At 40.3% G+C, this 18983-nt stretch overlaps 1 non-coding gene across 1 annotated transcript; it reads left to right on the top strand.

Annotated features, from left to right (window-relative positions):
- The first annotated feature begins 17376 nt into the window (after nt 1-17376).
- On the top strand, nt 17377-17483 carry LOC111907754 (small nucleolar RNA R71). Its single transcript, XR_002855656.1, has one exon. It is a non-coding gene; the product is annotated as a small nucleolar RNA R71 (small nucleolar RNA).
- Nucleotides 17484-18983: the final 1500 nt, after the last annotated feature.

The raw sequence follows: 18983 nt of genomic DNA, 5'->3' as shown, positions 1-18983 counted from the left end.
ATCTAATGGACAAGTCACTGACAAAGGTCAGAGTTCATCTACAAGGTCAGAGTTCGACAGAAGCTTTTGAGAGCTACGATTGCCAGTTGGTTCCTGAAGTCATACGCAATAATAGTTTTAGACTTATCCAAGTGGGAGACTGTTGGATTAATGTCTAAGTCCATAACTATATTTGGTAAGACTTGACCCGACCCGGCATGGTCCATTTGGGTTGCATGGCATCATGCACTTGGATAGACTATAATGAGAGAAATAAGGCACTTATGGTTATTAATATATTATAAGTTCTAGTATATTGATAATAAGAATAATAAGATTATTTAATTAGTATTGATCAAGAATTTATCTAGGATTAATTATGTGATCAAAAGAAGACTAATTAAATATATGGGTTGATTGTGTAAATCATCCATACTTGTATAGTGGGCTAATGCTCCATGGATAATCAAGTTGGGCTAAAACCCATAGGATGCTCCATGGATGCTCCATGGTGTATTTGAACCCATGGATCCAAGGAAATGGAAAGTCATGACAATTAGGGTTTACCCTAATTGTAACACTATATAAAGATCTTATTCTTGACAAAATTGATCACTAGTATCATTCTAGAGAGGGCTAGCCGATTTTCATGAAGTGTAGAATTCTCTCAAGTTATTCCAAGTGTATTTGGTGTTGTGTGAACCATTTGAGGTGTCACACTTGGGGCACTAGGCACTCAAGCTTCATGAAGACTTTCTACATGAAAGAGGTATGTATTCTATCTTGTTATATTCATTATTTTATATGCTAGATTAGGATAATACCTTAGATGTTCATATTTGCATGTATAATAGAGAAAACATAGATCCAAGGTATTTAGGGTTGCATGTACACTTAGGAGTGTTAGAATGCTCAAAACCCAACATGTCCGAGATCGGACCAATATATATCGAGGATTGCTCGTAGTAAGCAACAAGTCAAAACTTACCAAAACATCACAAGAATCAAACACAAGAATTTAAATACTATAGGAGTAGTTACTACATAAACTAGTTTAACTTACATATTTAATTCTTACATGTTCCAACTTTATTTCTATTCTTATAACCCTATTCTCGTACAGTCAAATGGCTGGATTTCACCACCCTGGTGACCCCTACTTTCCCAACCAAGGCAACGGGGGATGGATCGAAGATGATCCCGAGGAGGACGAAGAACCCATAGAATTGGATGATGACTCCGGTACCGACTCAGAGCCAGAAGTGATCAATCCACCTCCTGCACAACCTCCCGTCTTCGTCAGGAACTTTTAAGGACCGACTCCCGTCTGGGGAAGTCATCTCCACCATTGGAGCCAACAACAAAACCTACGCCCTCCCTACGTCATGTGTCGAGACTTCTACGATGTCCGAGGCGGAGGTTCAGCTGATCGGGCACTACCAGTAATGATTGGCAAACTAGCCAATCAGTCCTACCAATCCGGAGTTCAAGCTAGCCGGATTCGGGATGTCAACATATAAGTACAGGTTCATACTTCTGACATCCATAGGTTGGACAAAATTCAGGACAATGCCCAACTCCAAACCGAGGCATTCCAAGCGCAAATGATTGCGGCCCTAGCCGAATTGAGGGAACAACAAGCCACTTTTGATAGGCGTCTTATGGAATCGAAGCGATCGGATGCGGAGTCAAGCTCCAAGCGCAACCTACGTCGCAAGTAGTGCTTGCCAAAATCTCAAATTTTGTTATAAGTTAGGACCTCGGCTAAAAGTTTTTAATTTTTCTTAAACTTTGTAACCGGAGACCCTTATAGGGGTCAAATTTTTGTGATCATTGTATCAACTATTATATTAATATAAGTGGCACTATTATTAATATGTGGAGTATTTCATTCAATCCCTAAAAAGTTATGGAAAAACAAAATGCTTGTTTCATATTTTCAGTCTTACAAATAACTTTCATTCTTGTATTTGAGACTCGTACTATCATCTGTTGTTGGGCTATAGCAATATAGTTCATGAGACACATACAGTTTCTATGCTATGGAATTCTTATCTTTATCTTTTCAACCTATAGTTAAAGGATGCCTCCGTGTAGGAACCCAAGGCGAAACAACGGTGGGGAAGCACCTATACCACCACCACCTCCACCACCTCAGTTTGATGCTGTCATGTTCCAAGCAGCAGTCAGCGCAGCGGTAGCAGCTGCCATGTCACAAATCAATAACTTGAGTACTACTGGCTCGGGAACTGGCACACACCTATCCAACCATGGCGAGAGTCATGGGCAACCCTGAGAATGCACCTATAAGGACTTTACTAATGCCAAACCCTGGATGTTTTATGGAACTGGTGGCATGATGGCTCTAAGGCAGTGGATCGAAAGGACATAATCAGTCTTTGAAATCTGCTCCTGTCCCGAGCACAGCAAAGTCAAGTTTGCAATCTTCACCCTTATTGGTAGAGCTTTAGCTTGGTGGAATGGCCACGTTAAGGTACTTACCCTGATAGTGGCAAACTCCATAAGCTGGGAGAGCTTAAAAGTCATGCTGATGAGAGAATACTATCCACAAGGAGAGATTCAAAAACTCGAGCACGAACTCTGGACTCTTGGAATGGTTGGTACCGACATCGCAACTTATACCAACAGATTCTGCGATCTGGCAATCCTCTGTCCAGATATGATTGGTCCTGAGAGCAAGAAAATAGAGAGATACATTTGGGGACTGTCGCCCCAAATTAGGTCAAGCGTGTTAGCTTCAAAACCTGACACTTTTGAAAGTGCCAAGGAACTGGCACAATCTCTTGTTGACTACGGAGGTCATCAGAACTCAATGGTTGCTACACCAGAACCACAAAAAGGAAACAACAACAACAACAATAACAAGAAGAGGGTATGGAATAAAGGGAAGGGAGGGTCTTCCCAAGAACCCGCAAAGAAACAACTGGTTTCAGTGAATGCTGCCACTGTACCTACTACCGTTCCTACGAATCCCTACCCAACAAAGCCTTATGGGGGTAAGCTTCCAAAGTGCAAGAAATGCACTTATCATCATCATGGACCTTGTCGGGAAATGCAGTGTTCCAACTGCAACAGAAATGGCCACACTGTCCGTTTCTGCAAGGATCCCGCAAAGCCGATCACTCAAGTTCCCAGTGCGGGTGTAGGCCAAACTTGCTACGGTTGTGGCGAGGTGGGCCACTATAAGAGAAACTGTCCAAAGGCAGCAAATACCGGCGGGGTGGGACGAGTTTTGGCTATAGGCCACGATGAAGCCGTAGCTGATCCGACTGTAGTTGCTGGTACGTTCCTTCTCGATAATTCATATGCATGCATATTATTCGATAGTGGAGCGGAGAGAAGCTTCGTGAGTGAAAACTTTATTCACTTACTTAAACATCAACCTAGCAAGTTAGAAAAATCATTCACTGTAGAGATGGCCAATGGAAAAACGGAAAACACTAACTGCATATACATGGATTGTACGTTAACTTTAGACGGTCATTCTTTCCCAATCAACCTCATGCCGGTCCAAATTAAAAGTTTTGACATCATAGTCAGCATGGATTGGTTAAGTCTTCTTCGCGCTAACATCCTATGCTTTGAGAAAGCAGTTCGTCTTAATCTCCCTAGCAACGAAACATTAGTTATTTACGGCGACAAATCAAGTACACACCTTCGTATCATTTCGTGTATCCAAGCTCGAAAGTGTTTACGGAAGGATTATCGAGCATTCCTAGTGCACATCATCGATACGAGTCAGGAACTGAAGGACATCAAGAACATTCCAGAAGTACGCGACTTTCCCGATATCTTTCTAGAAGAACTACCGGGATTACCACCACAACGCCAAGTCGAGTTTAGAATCGACTTAGTTCCAGGGGCTACCCCAGTAGCGAAGTCGCCTTATCGCCTAGCACCAGCAGAGATGCAAGAACTTTCTAGTCAGCTTAACGAACTCCTTCAAAAAGGATTCATTAGACCAAGTTTCTCACCTTGGGGAGCACCGATCCTGTTTGTAAAGAAGAAAGACTGATCGTTCCGCATGTGCATTGACTACAGAGAACTGAACAAGCTTACTGTCAAAAATCGCTATCCTCTACCCCGTATTGACAACCTATTGGATCAACTTCAAGGAGAAAACTACTTCTCAAAGATAGATCTACGATCCGGATATCACCAATTATGAGTACTAGAGGGGGATATTCCCAAGTCAGCCTTCCGAACTCGTTATGGACACTACGAATTTGTAGTGATACCGTTCGGATTAACCAACGCACCAACAATATTTATGGAGCTAATGAATAGGGTGTGCCATCCCTACTTAGATCAGGTCGTCATTGTCTTCATCGATGACATACTTATCTACTCCCGAAGTAAGGAAGAGCATAGTCAGCATTTACGAAAAGTCTTAGAAACATTGCGATTGGAGAAGCTCTATGCGAAGTTCTCTAAATGCGAATTTTGGATTCGAAGAGTCGAATTTTTGGGCCACGTTGTTAGCGAGAAGGGGATACACATGGACCCCTCCAAAATTAAGGCCATTGAGAACTGGTCGGCACCAAAGACACCTACAGAGATTCGTCAATCTCTAGGTCTCGCCGGCTACTATCGCATATTCATAAAGAACTTCTCTAGCATTGCGAAACCTCTTACTACATTAACCCAGAAAGGCGTGGCCTTTGACTGGGAAGCGAAACAAGAGAAGGCGTTCCAAACGCTGAAACAGGCCTTGTGCACCACATCGATACTATCCCTCCCCGAAGGGATAGAAGATTTCGTGGTGTATTGCGATGCATCAAACCAAGGACTTGGTTGCGTTCTTATGCAGAGAGGGAAGGTTATTACTTATGCCTCCCGATAGCTTAAGACACACGAAGTGAACTATACGACCCACGATCTTGAGTTAGGAGCAGTGGTATTTGCTCTGAAGATCTGGAGACACTACTTATACGGAACAAAGAGTACTATTTTCACCGATCACAAGAGCCTTCAACACATTTTTGATCAGAAGGAACTCAACATGCGACAACGACGATGGGTCGAGTTACTCAATGACTACGAATGTGAAATTCGTTATCATCCTGGCAAGGCCAACGTGGTAGCTGACGCCCTCAGCCGAAAAGAATACACTGGACGGAGAGTCAAATCTCTGACTATGACTATCCATTCCCACTTATCCACACAAATTAAGGAGGCTCAACTAGAAGCTTTGCAACCTGAAACTGTGGCGGGTGAATCCCTGAGAGGAATGGAAAAGAATCTAGAAATTAAGGGTGGCGGAGCGTACTATCTCATGGATCGAATCTGGACACCGAAACATGGTGGTTTCAGAGACGTAGTCATGACCGAAGCACACAACACGAGATATTCCGTTCACTCAGGTTCAGATAAAATGCATCTGGATCTTAAGAAACTATACTGGTGGCCTAACATGAAAGCAGAAATTGCTACCTTCGTAAGTAAATGACTTACTTGCGCTAAGGTTAAGGTCGAGTATCAGAAACTGTCAGGATTACTACAACAACCGGAGATACCAGAATGGAAATGGGAGCGGATTACTATGGACTTCATAACCAAGTTGCCCAAGACGACGGGTGGACTCGATACCATATGGGTCATCGTCGACAGATTGACTAAATCCACGCATTTCCTACCAATCAAGGAGACTGACAAGATGGAAAAGCTTACTAGAACTTATATAAGGGAAATAGTGTGACTGCATGGTGTTCCGATATCCATTATCTCCGATAGAGATAGTAGATTCACTTCAAGATTCTGGCAGTCACTACAAAGTTCCCTGGGGACTAGGCTAGACATGAGTACAGCCTACCACCCACAAACAGACAGGCAAAGTGAGAGAACGATACAAACCTTGGAAGATATGTTGAGAGCCTGTGTGATTGACTTTGGAAAGGCATGGGATATCCATTTACCCCTTGTTGAATTTTCATACAACAATATTTATCATACAAGCATAAAGGCTACTCCGTTTGAAGCCCTCTATGGTCGAAAGTGCAGATCCCCTCTGTGCTGGACTGAAGTTGGCGATCCCAGTTAGCTAGAGGATGAGTTCCTAAAAGCACTCTCACCGGTCCAGAAATCATACGGGAAACGACAGAGAAGATCGTTCAGATTCGTGAACGGTTGAAAGCCTCCAGAGACCGATAGAAAAGCTACGCTGACCAAAGGAGGAAACCTTTGGAATTCCAGGTAGGAGACCACGTTTTATTGAAGGTCTCACCGTGGAAGGGTTTAATACGCTTTGGGAAGCGTGGGAAACTAAATTCAAGATACATAGGGCCTTTCGAGATTCTTGCTAGAATCGGCCCTGTGGCTTACAAACTTAACCTACCGCGTGAACTTAGTAACATACATCCAACCTTCCATGTCTCGAATTTGAAAAAGTGTATGTCCGATGAGACTCTTGTTATTCCACTCGACGAGATCGAGATCAACGAGAGCCTCAACTTTATGGAAGAACCGGTAGAAATCATGGACCGAGAGGTCAAACAAACAAAAAAAAGTCGCATACCCATCGTGAAGGTTCGTTGGAACGCCAAGCGGGGACCTGAATTCACATGGGAACGCGAAGATCAGATGAAACAAAAGTACCCTCACCTTTTTCATATTCACTAGTATCCTTACTACTTTAAATTTCGGGACGAAATTCCCTTTAACGGGGGGATGATGTGACAACCCGATATTTCAACTCTATGTAATGACCTAAAAAGTCAATTATTGTAACCACTTTAGTGATAATGAAATTAACTTCGAAAATAAAATGTCCAAAAAGTTTCTATTTAATTACCTACTATGATAGATGTCATTAAACCGTGATCGTACGTAAAAAGAACGCCCAAATCCGACTTCGTATATTGAAGTTATGATTTTTCCAAGTTCGGCTTAGCAGCAGACAGCTAAAAACTCGAATCGGAGATCGAGCGACTTTTGGCCGGAATGACCTAAACGAGAATCGAAGGTCTCAACAATGATAATTCAGCGGTAAAAAGTCTGGCAAAAACCGACGTCAGATAAAGAAGTTATGAATTTCTAAAGAAATTCCTTAAACACGACCTTTTAAAAATAAATAATAAAAATAATTTCGAAATTTGCCGACGGAATCTAAACGAAAGTCGTAGAGCGTAGTCTCACCTACGCGTGGATATAAAGACCATCAAAAACGGAATTCATATGAAGAAGATATGAATTTTAGAAGTTTATTAATTAAATTAAATATAAATTTAATTATAAACTCTTGGTAATATCCGAAGAGGAGTCAACAGATAGGGCCGAAGTACGCCCTGCGTACCCTCGTAAGCCCCGCGTACTCAAAGCCAAGGCCTCGGATCGTCCACGTCCCGGTCTATGCAAAACTAGCCTTGTCCCATCCGAAGTCCGAGGCAGTCGAGGACTCGGTCTTGCATGACGTACGCGTACGCCCCGCGTACCGAGGCGGTTCCAGCCCCTATAAAAGGGATGCGAGGGTTCCGAAGAAAGGGCTCCATTTCTCTCATTTCTTTTGCGTTCTTGCCTCGTTTTCCGTGCCCGTTCTATCCCGAAGCCTTGGTCATTTTTCTCAAGTCCCGAAGATTGTATTTACTCCCGAGATTCCCAAGGATCCCGAGAAAAATCCGTTTCCCGAGACGAAATTCTGCTCAGTTTCCATCTCGCTTTCTTCAAACTTTCAAGTGAGTTCATACCCCTTAATCAACCCTTTTAAATATTCTAAATGCTTTTATATGCTTTCAAGGGGGGAATACAAGTAAAACACACGATTATTATCGGGTGTTATATATCAAGTTTTATTATGCACTTTTATTAAATAGAATCATATGTGATTTATAAACTTAATAGGGAACTCTCGTATATAAAATATATTACAATAGCATTCTGTCTTTTGAAATATAATTTGTTGTAATGCATGTATAAACTAAACATTTTGCTTAGATTATATGTATACGTGTCTATATTAGACACTATAAAAATCTATACTTTCACATCAAGTGATTCATTTTCTAGGGATTTCAAAACAAATGAGACACACTTTTAAGAAAGCTATAATAGGTATAGCTTTACGAGAATTTTGCTAACTTTTACATACTAGAAACAAAATTTTCAAGAAGTCACTTTCATATACTAGAACAAACGAACATTTTAACACGTAAATATGTTTTTATACTAAGATTTGTGAGACATTAACTTCACGTACGTTCGAGTACACATTTCAAGTCCTGTATTATATACCAGAATCCCTTGGAGGGGGAGCATGGTGTTTGTGTATAGATCTATACGGGCTTGACAACCCGCGCCTTGACTGTTAGCTACAGTCCACCATTTGGGGTGACAAACGTCATAACATTCCAACGCTTGAAGAACATTGTGTATAGGCATTTCGAGTCAATAGTATGGTTATAAAACTCACATGGGGTATTAAAAATACATTGATTTACGAGGTTTTCAAACATATTGGTTATATTACACTTACATACATTTTTAGAAACAAGCATTGGTCTTAAGAGAAGGCTACTTTTATACTAGTAGAAAATATTGGATTTTCTAGAAACAAACAAACAAGGACAAAACATTTCATTTCATACAAACATTGTCATTTAATACTTATGAAACTCACCAGCTTAAATGCTAATCTACTCTTTCAAAAATTACTTGTATGTCCCAGGGATTCAGTAATTATAGGTATCAATATGCTTTTGAAGAAGGGACGCTGCGGCGCCAGTTAAATCTCATATTTTGACATCATATTGTAATTGGTTTTGAACATGTAACTTTTGACAAATGTAAACTTTCAATTATATATATGATGGTTGTATTGCTTTCTTTACTATGTATTCATTTGTTACGTTACCACATGAAGTCATCCGCCCCTGAACGTTTCCGCCGTTCCGGTTTGGGGGTGTGACACAATCCATATGAATCTTCACCCCTTAACTTATATGACATTCATTTTTGCAACCCTCCAAATCAATCCTCAGAAATCTTGCTTACCCTCAAGGTGTTTTTGGCTAAACACCAAACATACATAAATTTTAGAAATTACAACTTTGATACCATAGTAGAGCTCTCTTTCTTTCTTCTTCTTTTTTTTTTGAATTATTCACTTTGTAGTATATTTGATCTTTGATTTACTTGAATTCACCACCTTATTTGTTTGATTTTCTGGTATCTTTAATTTTTGATTTCTTCAGAAATTCTGTTCTTTTGATCTTCACACTTTTAAAACTCCAAACTTCTTTAACTCTTTAGTAATTTCTCTCTCTTTTTTTACATATACTCTCACTTTTTTTTTCTCTCAAATCCTACGTGCTTAAGCAAGGAGCTTAGCTTCAAACTTTATTGGGTAAGATATTAGTCTAAGTGCAATGACTACCTAAGCTTTCCTAGATAGATTTCAGGTTTAGGCTGCAAAACGTGTTATGCCATATAAGCTACCAGATTACCATTCATGTTTCATGACTTTTCACTAGAAAAATGGGAAGGCACAAATACACTATAACATGTGTTGGCTCAAGTAAAAATTTTCGCTCTCATCGGATCGTCTAATACTATACTAGAAAAAATTTTAATTGGCTAAGTTTCATAAATTAGCATATTAAGAACTAAAATTTTAAAATCAAATGCTTTTCCTTATGTTAAATACCCCCTACCCCACACTTATTTAATGCAATGCCCTCATTGCATGGTATGCAAAATATAAACTTAAAAAGAGGGAGAAAAAAAAGGAACATACTCCCCTGGGATAGAAGATGTGACTTGACTCATGGAAAAGATTTCTAACTCGCTGGAACGTGTGGACACAGAAGTTGAAAGAATAGTGGCCTCCTTGTGGTAATCGGTAGAATTCTTCATTAAAGCGCGGAAAGAAAATTCAAAGGCATGGGAACAACTCATCCATACCATGAAAATGAATATGACGCTACCCACATTACAAAGACTACTGGAAATACGAGAGCAGGTTCTGAAAACTGACTCGAAAAGCACCACATCGTGGTAGACCAAATAGAACACTTCTTGGTGATGAAAATTGCGACACCACGTCATGGTGCCAGATACCGTGTCGTGGTGGTGTTGAAAAGTGAAATTCGAAGGGCGAAAAGTGTTGCAACTTCAACTAAAATGACACCATCTCTTCCATACAGCTGTAGTACATGACCCTTTCACTCTATGACTCAATTATACCTCGAAAATTGTTCTCAAATCACGGTTCTATCGACGTTCTCTTATACTTCACTCTAACGAACTTTCTTGTTCCATATATACCCTTAGTTGACTCTTACATATAACCTGAAACTAGGACAAAGGAAACGGTAATAAAAGTAGGAAAAATATCCAAACAACCAAACCATACAAAAAAAACAAGACATAGAGCAAACAAAAGAAAACCATAATAAAAGACTAGTCTAGAACAAGACAAAATAAAACCAAAGAAAGGGATAAGAACTCAATCTTCAGCCTCGTCACCAGCTCCACCACCACTGCCTCCAGCTCCTCCCAACTGCTCTTGTCAAATGTCACCCCACGTTGGAACATGTGGGTACGAAGAAGGAAAATGCTCTGGATGAGATACATACATAGAGCTCATTAACTGATCTAGGCTCATGTTGGTGTAATTTGCTGCACTAGACATATAGTCCTCATATCATCTCCTTGCTACACTGTAAGGATCCATGGGCATCTCATCTTCTTCCGGTACCACTGACTCATCTGCTTTTGCTTCATTTCCCCGTTGCCTTCCACGGCTTGGAACCCGGTGTCGTGGAGTATCGTCAGGAATGCTAAAACCACCCATTCCATGATCAACAACAATCCGTGCCCTCTTATAAAGAAGAGTGGAAAAGGTCTTTTGAGGTTCAACTGTAAGAATAGAAGCCTCTCGCTTCTAAAAAATACCAAAAGATCACGCGAGTCGGGTAATCCACATACCGCCATAAAGCGGGGACCCACGCCTGTCCTTGGCTGCCCGAACTATAAGGAAATCGGCCAAGTGAAAAGGTAAATCAATATAAACCTCAGTTGAGGTGAGAACCCATAAAAAGAAAACATCCATAGTAGGACATTTATCCCCCTCCTGACGTTCATTACTGGTATTAGTGATCAGGCGGTGTAAAACGCGGTGAATTGGCGACCGGATGTCGCTTTCCTGTGCAGTACCCTTGTGGTAAACCCCATTAGCAATAGAATGCCAATGGTCCTCTGCCTTGAACCCTTCGATGTTCCTAATGGAGGCTGCTATAAATTGTTGGTATAAGGGTGTATGGACTTCAGCTGGAAGGTAGATACCAACCCGTAATGAAAAATCGGCTAGGCTTAAGGAATGCCTTTCCCCTCCAAGGCAAAAAATAAGATTATCATCCGCATAAATTTCGTCTTTTCTTGCGAAAGATATTGTGGCAAGAAATTCATACACCAACTCTTTGTAAACCACCTCTTGAATCTCAAAAATTCACCTCCATCCCAAACACATAAACTGCCCTTGAACTCCATTGAAAACCTTGTCAAGATAAGGCTCCATAGCCTCCATCAAACCCGAACTTCCAATCCAGTGCCAATCAACCTCAGCTGGAACATGCACCTTCCTTTTCTTGAGTAAATCAAGTTTAGCAGTCCATCGCACATGTGTCTCGGGTGCAACATCCCGTGGAAGAATACCATGGAAAATCGCGAGTAACGGGTTGACTTCTTCTAATCCTGGTAGTCATTTCTGCAAAATAGCCACAAAAGAACAACCAAACAAACCATATGCATTATTATAATCGAAACAGAAGAAGGAAAACTGTGATTCCAACCACCACGACGAGGACCACGATGATCTCGTTGTGGCGTCGTGACTGTGACGAGATAAGCTCAATTCGCTCCAACTTCAATTCCATATTAACTAAATCCAAGTTCAGGGTTGTTCTGTGGATGAAATAGAGTAGAATGGTAGCAAAATTAGGGAGCAAAACATCCTAAATTGGGTTCGAATTTTGCAAAAATCGGAACCCTAGTTTCCCAAAATTAGCCCTAAATGTGTTCAAACTAAAAAATAGATGTTCTCTAATACCCTAATAACTATCAAGAGTAAGCAAATCACAAGAAAATCATACCTTTTGGGGGCAATGAACACGAAATTGATGGAGAGGAAAAAAGATTTCTTCGTGGAGGCTGGCACGACGAGAGAGATGGGGTGGTGTAAAAGGTCAAAATGTTTTCACTTAAGTTTAAAAACCATCTAATGACAACAGTTATATTTGTCGCCACGACGTGGTAGAATACAACACGTCGTGGTGTCAAGGTTTTTTCCGTAGTGAAATCATGAAAAAAATACCACCTCGTGGTGGGCAAAATTTTCTTATTTAACAAAAACTCTTAAACATACACACCCCACACTCATTTTATGCCACACCCCATGACGAATTCATAGATAAGCCAGAAGAACGAGATCATAAGGACCTAGATAAAACAAAAAAATAATAATAAACGTAAAGAAAAGAAAATGCAAACTCAAAACCACAGTTTGCCTCCTGCAAGCGCTTCTTTTGAAGGAGTCATGAGCCGGACTCCTTTCCAAGGTACGTTGTTTCCGCTCGTGTGAATTTGACGATTTAACCCTCCCTTTCTTCACTTGGCATTCCGTCCTCGTAATGCTTCACTCGATGCCCATTAACCTTGAAAGGGGTCCCGTCTCTTGAAATAAGCTCGATAGCTCCATGTGGGAAAACTTGTTTGACAACAAATGGCCCGTCCCACCTTGTTTTCAATTTACCAGGAAATAGTTTCAACCTTGGGTTGAAAAGTAACACTCTTTGTCCTTCATGGAACTCTTTATTACCTTTAAGCCTCATATCATGGCACTTCTTAGTTTTGTCTTTATAAATCAAAGAACTTGTGTAGGCTTCGTTTCTAAGTTCTTCGAGAGCATTCATTTGTATCAACCGGTTGGCACGTAGTTCATCTAACTTAAAATTACATATCTTCAAAGCCCAAAATGCTTTATGCTCTATCTCAACTGGCAAGTGAAAACTCTTCCCACAAACCAACCTATATGGTGTAGTACCAATAGGTGTTTTAAAAGCTGTTCTAAACGCCCATAGTGCATCATCAAGCTTATCCGACCATTCCTTTCTATTACTTCCAACCGGTCTTTCTAATATTCTATTCAATGCCCGATTTGTAACTTCAGTTTGCCCGCTTGTTTGAGGATGATATGATGTTGAAAATCTATGGTGAACTCCATATTTTTGCAACACCTTAGCTAACTGATCATTTGCGAAGTGGGAGCCTCGATCACTAATTAGAGCCTTAGGAACTCCAAATCTTGAAAATAACTTTTTGAGGAAACGTACTACTACTTGAGAATCATTCGTGGGTAATGCTTATGCGTCCGCCTATTTGGATACATAATCGACTGCTACCAATATGTATTTATTTCCCTTTGACATTGGGAAAGGTCCCATGAAGTTAATTCCCCAAATATAAAATATTTCACAAACTTGAATGCTATTTTTGGGCATCTCATTTCGTGATGAAATATTTCCCGACCTTTGGTATGAATCACATTCTTTGAAAAATTTTGTAGCATCTTTAAATATAGTAGGCCAATAAAAACCCAAATCAAAAACCTTCTTCGCTGTATATTGCGCTCCATGATGTCCTCCGGTTGGCCCGTTATGACAATGCTTCAAGATTTCACGACCTTCCTTCCCGAATACACATCTTCTTATCATACCATCAGCACAACTACGGAAGAGGTATGGCTCATCCCAAAAGTAATACTTAATTTCTGAAAAGAATTTCTTCTTTTGTTGGCGGGTCAAGTCATTTGGAATGTATTCACTTGCTAAATAGTTAGCTATATCTGCAAACCATGGAATCTCTCCTGCTATAACCAATAAATATTCTTCGGGAAACTCGTCTCCAATCTTGTTTTCTTCTAACTCCTCCAAGTGCAGGTTTTGCAGTCTCGATAGATGATCGGCAGCCACGTTCTCCATCCCCTTTTTATCTCGTATTTCGATGTCAAATTCGTGTAGCAGCAACACCCAACAAATCAACCTTGGCTTAGCATCTTGTTTAGCAAAAAGATACTTAAGAGTAGAATGGTTGGTAAAAACTATTGTTTTAGACAAAACCAAATAAGAGCGAAATTTATCAAATGCAAAAACCACTACTAGTAGCTCCTTTTCTGTATAAGTGTAGTTCTCTTGTGTTGGGTTCAAGGTCTTACTTGCATAATAGATAGGATGAAAATGCTTGTCAATTCTTTGTCCCAAAACAACTCCCACCGCGAAGTCACCGGCGTCACGCATAAGCTCAAAAGGAAGACTCCAATCTGGAGCTATCATAATAGGTGTAGTGGTCAATCTTTCCTTCAACAAATGAAATGTCTCTAGACACTCTTTAGGAAATTTGAAAGGGGCATCCTTCAAGAGAAGTTGATTCAAGGGCCTTGTGATCTTGGAAAAGTCTTTAATAAAGCGCCTATAAAATCCCGCATGAACTAGAAAGCTTCTTACCCCCTTGACATTTGTTGGAGGGGGTAATTTGGCTATGGTATCAAACTTCGCTCTATCCACCTCTATCCCCATACTTGAGACCTTGTGACCTAACACAATGCCTTCCTTCACCATAAAATGACACTTCTCCTAATTGAGAACAATGTTGGTCTTCTCACATATTGCTAGCATAAAATCCAAGTTGGACAAACAGTCTTCAAAAGAGGACCCGGAAACCGAGAAGTCATCCATGAAAACCTCCATAAACTTCTTGATCATATCATGAAATATAGCCATCATGCATCTTTAGAAAGTGGTTGGTGCATTGCATAACCCAAAAGGCATGCGTCTATATGCAAATGTTCCACTTGGGCACGTAAAAGTGGTCTTATCTTGATCTTGTGGGTCAATTGGAATTTGAATTTACCCCGAGAAACTATCAAGGAAACAATAATAAAGATGTCCGAACAACCTCTCTATAACTTGATCGATGAATGGTAGCGGAAAATGATCTTTGCATGTTGCATCATTAAGCCTTCAATAGTCAATACAAACGCGCCACCCGGTAACTGTCCTTGTTGGGATCAACTCGTTAGCTTCATTGGTTACCACTGTCATTCCTCCTTTCTTTGGCACAACATGTACTGGACTTACCCATGTGCTATCAGATATTGAGTAAATGATACCAGCATCTAATAGTTTCACCACCTCTTTTTTAATTACTGCTTGCATGTTTGGGTTGAGTCTTCATTAGACAATAGGCTGGACTAATCCCCTTGATATCCATGATCTTCCATGCAATGTCACCTTTTCTATTCTTTAGAACTTTAACTAGGCTTTCTTTCTCGTGTTTTTCCATGTCAGAAGCAATGATTACTGGCTTTTGTTGTTCTTCTTCTAAGAATGCATACTCCAGGTGTTCGGGAAGGGGTTTTAGCTCGAGTTTGCGTTTTGCGTCAGTCACCACGACGTGGTGATCCTGCCACGTCGTGGTGTCGTGGTTTTTAATTCTAGATCGAGAAAAAAAACTTTGCCACACCGTGGCATTCTTACCACGTCGTGTTATGTCTTCTGTCTCTTGCATTGCTTCATTGTACTCCCTTTCTTCCAATAACTTCTCCAATTCTTGAAGGTCGAGTTCATGATCAAATTTTTTTTCATCAAGCACCATAAATCCCTTATTTTATTTTTCTTTCCAACTCACTAGTTCTTTTCCAATATTTCATCCAACACATCAACATAAAATGTTGTATCATCACTCATCCTTGAATGTTTGATCGGCCGATTAACTCCAAAAGTCACCGCTTCCTCTCTAACACATAACGTAAGCTTGGATTCCCTTATAAAGCTTGGACAGTGCTCAAAAATGGTCTTCCGAGAATGATCGGGACTTGCTCATCTTCCTCCATATCCAACACAATAAAATCCGCGGGGAAAACGAACTTGTCTACTTTCACTAGTAGGTCTTCACAAATGCCCCTTGGGAAGGTCAGAGTCTTATTGGCTAGAAGGATAACCATGCGGAACGGTCTTGGTTCGGGAAGATCAATCTTTTTGAAGAATGAGTATGGCATCAAGTTGACACTTGCTCCTGAGTCGGCTAGAGCATGACTTGTTGCGAGATTCCTGAATTGGCACGGTAAAGTTATGCTCCCTGGATCCCCTATCTTCTTTGGTAGCATGTTTAGCATTGCAGCAGAGCAAGTTTCATTTAGTACAACTTTTGATAATCCTTCCATTTTCTTGTGGTTTGTCAATAGGTCCTTCAAAAACTTGGCATACTTTGGCATTTCAACTAAAGCCTCAAGGAATGGAATGTTGATTTCAAGAGATTTTATGTGATCTAAGAACTTCCGGTAATCTTCAGCATGCTTCTCTTGAATTGCTCTGCTTGGGAAAGGAAGTGGTGGATGATATGTCTTCACCGGCTCGGTATTTTTTTCTCAGAGTCTTGCCACGCCATGGTAGATCCACCACGTCGTGGTGATTGCGCAGACTTTCTATCTTTATTTTCTTCTTGTCCTTCCTGTTCTGCTTCAGGTTCGTTTCTGTCAATAGGGGCTAAGTGAGTGATAATTTTCCCACTTCTAGTGGTGATAGCTTGAATGTCTGCTCCTCTTGGGTTTTGTTCCGTATTTCTCGGAAGTCCTCCCGAGGCTCTTTCATTTAATTGTGTAGCTAGTTGCCCAAGTTGTTTAACTATATTTAGGATCGAAACTTTCTGATTTCTCAAGAGTACTTGCCGGTTTTTCGTCATCTCCTGCTGTTCCTTCATCATAAGTTGTCTATCTTTGATTGCTAATTGTTGCTCTTTAATTGCTGCTTCAGTTACCTCGTGCCTTTTTTCAGATACTGCTGCAAATCAAATGAGCATACTCTCAAAATCAGATTTCTTCTCAACCATTGGTTCTTCTCTTTGATAAATGCCCCTCCCTCTCTGTTCATATTTTTCTTCCTCAGCCTTTTTATACTCATCATAGGGCAACCACTTCTTCTTAGGCTTTCTCCAGTCTTCGTCTAGATGATCGCCACTTGAGTAGCAAGGTTGGACCTTCCAGTTTCCATTTTCATCTAGGTCACATTCCTTGGTTAAATGCGGCCCGTTGCAGTTTTCACACCCAACCCGAATAGCATGGATTTTTTTGGTCCATTTTAGTCATTCTTCTATCCATGCTTTGCAACATTTCCATTACCACTGACATATCCTTCGAAGCAGCATTTGCTGAACCCCTTGTCACATCATTCTGTGGATTATGGTATTCTCTTGAATGTTTAGAGAATTCTTCGATAAGTTGCTTAATCTCGGCGGTATTTTTCTTAGTAAGAGGGCCTTGAGAGTCAAGAAGTTGGCGGGTGGTGACATTCACCCCCATCATAAAAGATCGAGACCTCTTGCTGCACATTTAGGTCATTTTGGGGGCAATTCCTTATTAGACCTTTATAACGTTCCCAAGCTTCATATAATGATTCCCCCAATTGTTGTTCAAAGTTGGTGATGAACTTTTTGAGCTTAGCCACCTTGGATGGTGGGAAAAATTGTTCCAAAAACAGTTCACGCATCCGTGCCCATATTGTTACCACGCCTGGTGGTAATGCCTTCAGCCAATCTTTTGCAGCTCCCTTAAAATTGACAGGGAGCATTCGTAACAATACTGTTTCTCTTGGCACATTTGGGATGCTAAAGTAGTCGGCAATGTCGTTCAATTCATCTAGATGCTTGTAAGCATCTTCGTGATCCTTTCTGATGAAAGGAACCTCCTTCAGTACGGTAAGTGTATGCCCTTTGAGTTCAAAAGTTGCAGTGGCGGGAATGGTGGGTTGCACGAGGCCTGGTCCGGTGTCGTCTCGAACTCTCTTCTTGTATGCCTCCATTGAGAGGTCCGCAATGTTGGCCATGGTGTTCTCAGGTTCTTCGTGATCACTTCCTTCAAAATCAGTAAAACCTTCCTCCTTTTCGGTCTCGTACTCAGTGTCTTCTTTTGTGTTGCTGGACTCGCCTGTTTTCTTTCCCTTCTTTTTACAAAAAACCGATTTCAGACTCTTTAAAGGGGACTTCTTCGGAGTATCTTTGTCGGCCTTGTCCTTGTTCTTTCGAAGAATGGATTCCGGGTCTTCGAGTGGTGAAATCAAAGATGAATTTGATCCACGGGTAATAAACGGTCTGCAAATAATCAAAGAAAACACGTGAAAGAAAAAAAAACAAAAAATAAAATTCTTACAGTAGCTATACCACGACGTGGTATAAATCACCACGTCGTGGTGAACCTAAATTACGAAAATACTTAAAATTAAAACTAAACTCTAACAGAAAATAGTCCTAACAATAGCAATATAAAGTACTCAAAACTGAGCCGTTCCCCGGCAACGACGCCAAAAACTTGATGTGTGATATAATATGCTTATATTTTATTCAAGTTAATTTTATAAAAATAATTTACTTAACTAGACTATTAAACACACTAGGCAGTGTACCTAATCGTGCAATAGTATAGTTATGGTAAGAACGAGTGTCGAACTCAAGGAACGGTGTTTCAATTAACTTTATTCTACTATTAACTAATTACTAATTAAATAAGAAAGGTTTTGTTTTCCTAGTTTTGCAAGACTAGATACTTAAATTACCAAATTAACTCAAAATTCACTTAATGAAAAAACTAACACTAAGCTAAGCAAGCGACAAGTATGAATTAACCAAGGTGAGAAAGAGACTTTCGTTCAGCTTCGGATTTGTTGTTATTATGGTTGTTTCATAGAAGTGCAATGGATTTAGTTCCTTTGGCTACCGATTCCTAAGATGACCAAGTTGGTATTCACCAATTTAATCCTTTGCGTCATATATTGGCTCCTATACTTTTTTATCCACTTTTCTACTTAACCCTTGGTTTTAATCAAAACTCTAGTCCTACGATTTTGCAAGTCACAAGATCATAAGATTCAAATTCAATTAAGAAAAAATAGTCATTCTATCCTAATCAAATTCAGCAATAAGCAGATTAAAAGTAGTTATCAAAA

The sequence above is a fragment of the Lactuca sativa genome, chromosome 4 (assembly GCF_002870075.4).
Source record: "Lactuca sativa cultivar Salinas chromosome 4, Lsat_Salinas_v11, whole genome shotgun sequence".
Lineage (NCBI taxonomy): Eukaryota > Viridiplantae > Streptophyta > Magnoliopsida > Asterales > Asteraceae > Lactuca > Lactuca sativa.
This window is presented reverse-complemented; position numbering and strand designations above follow the sequence as displayed.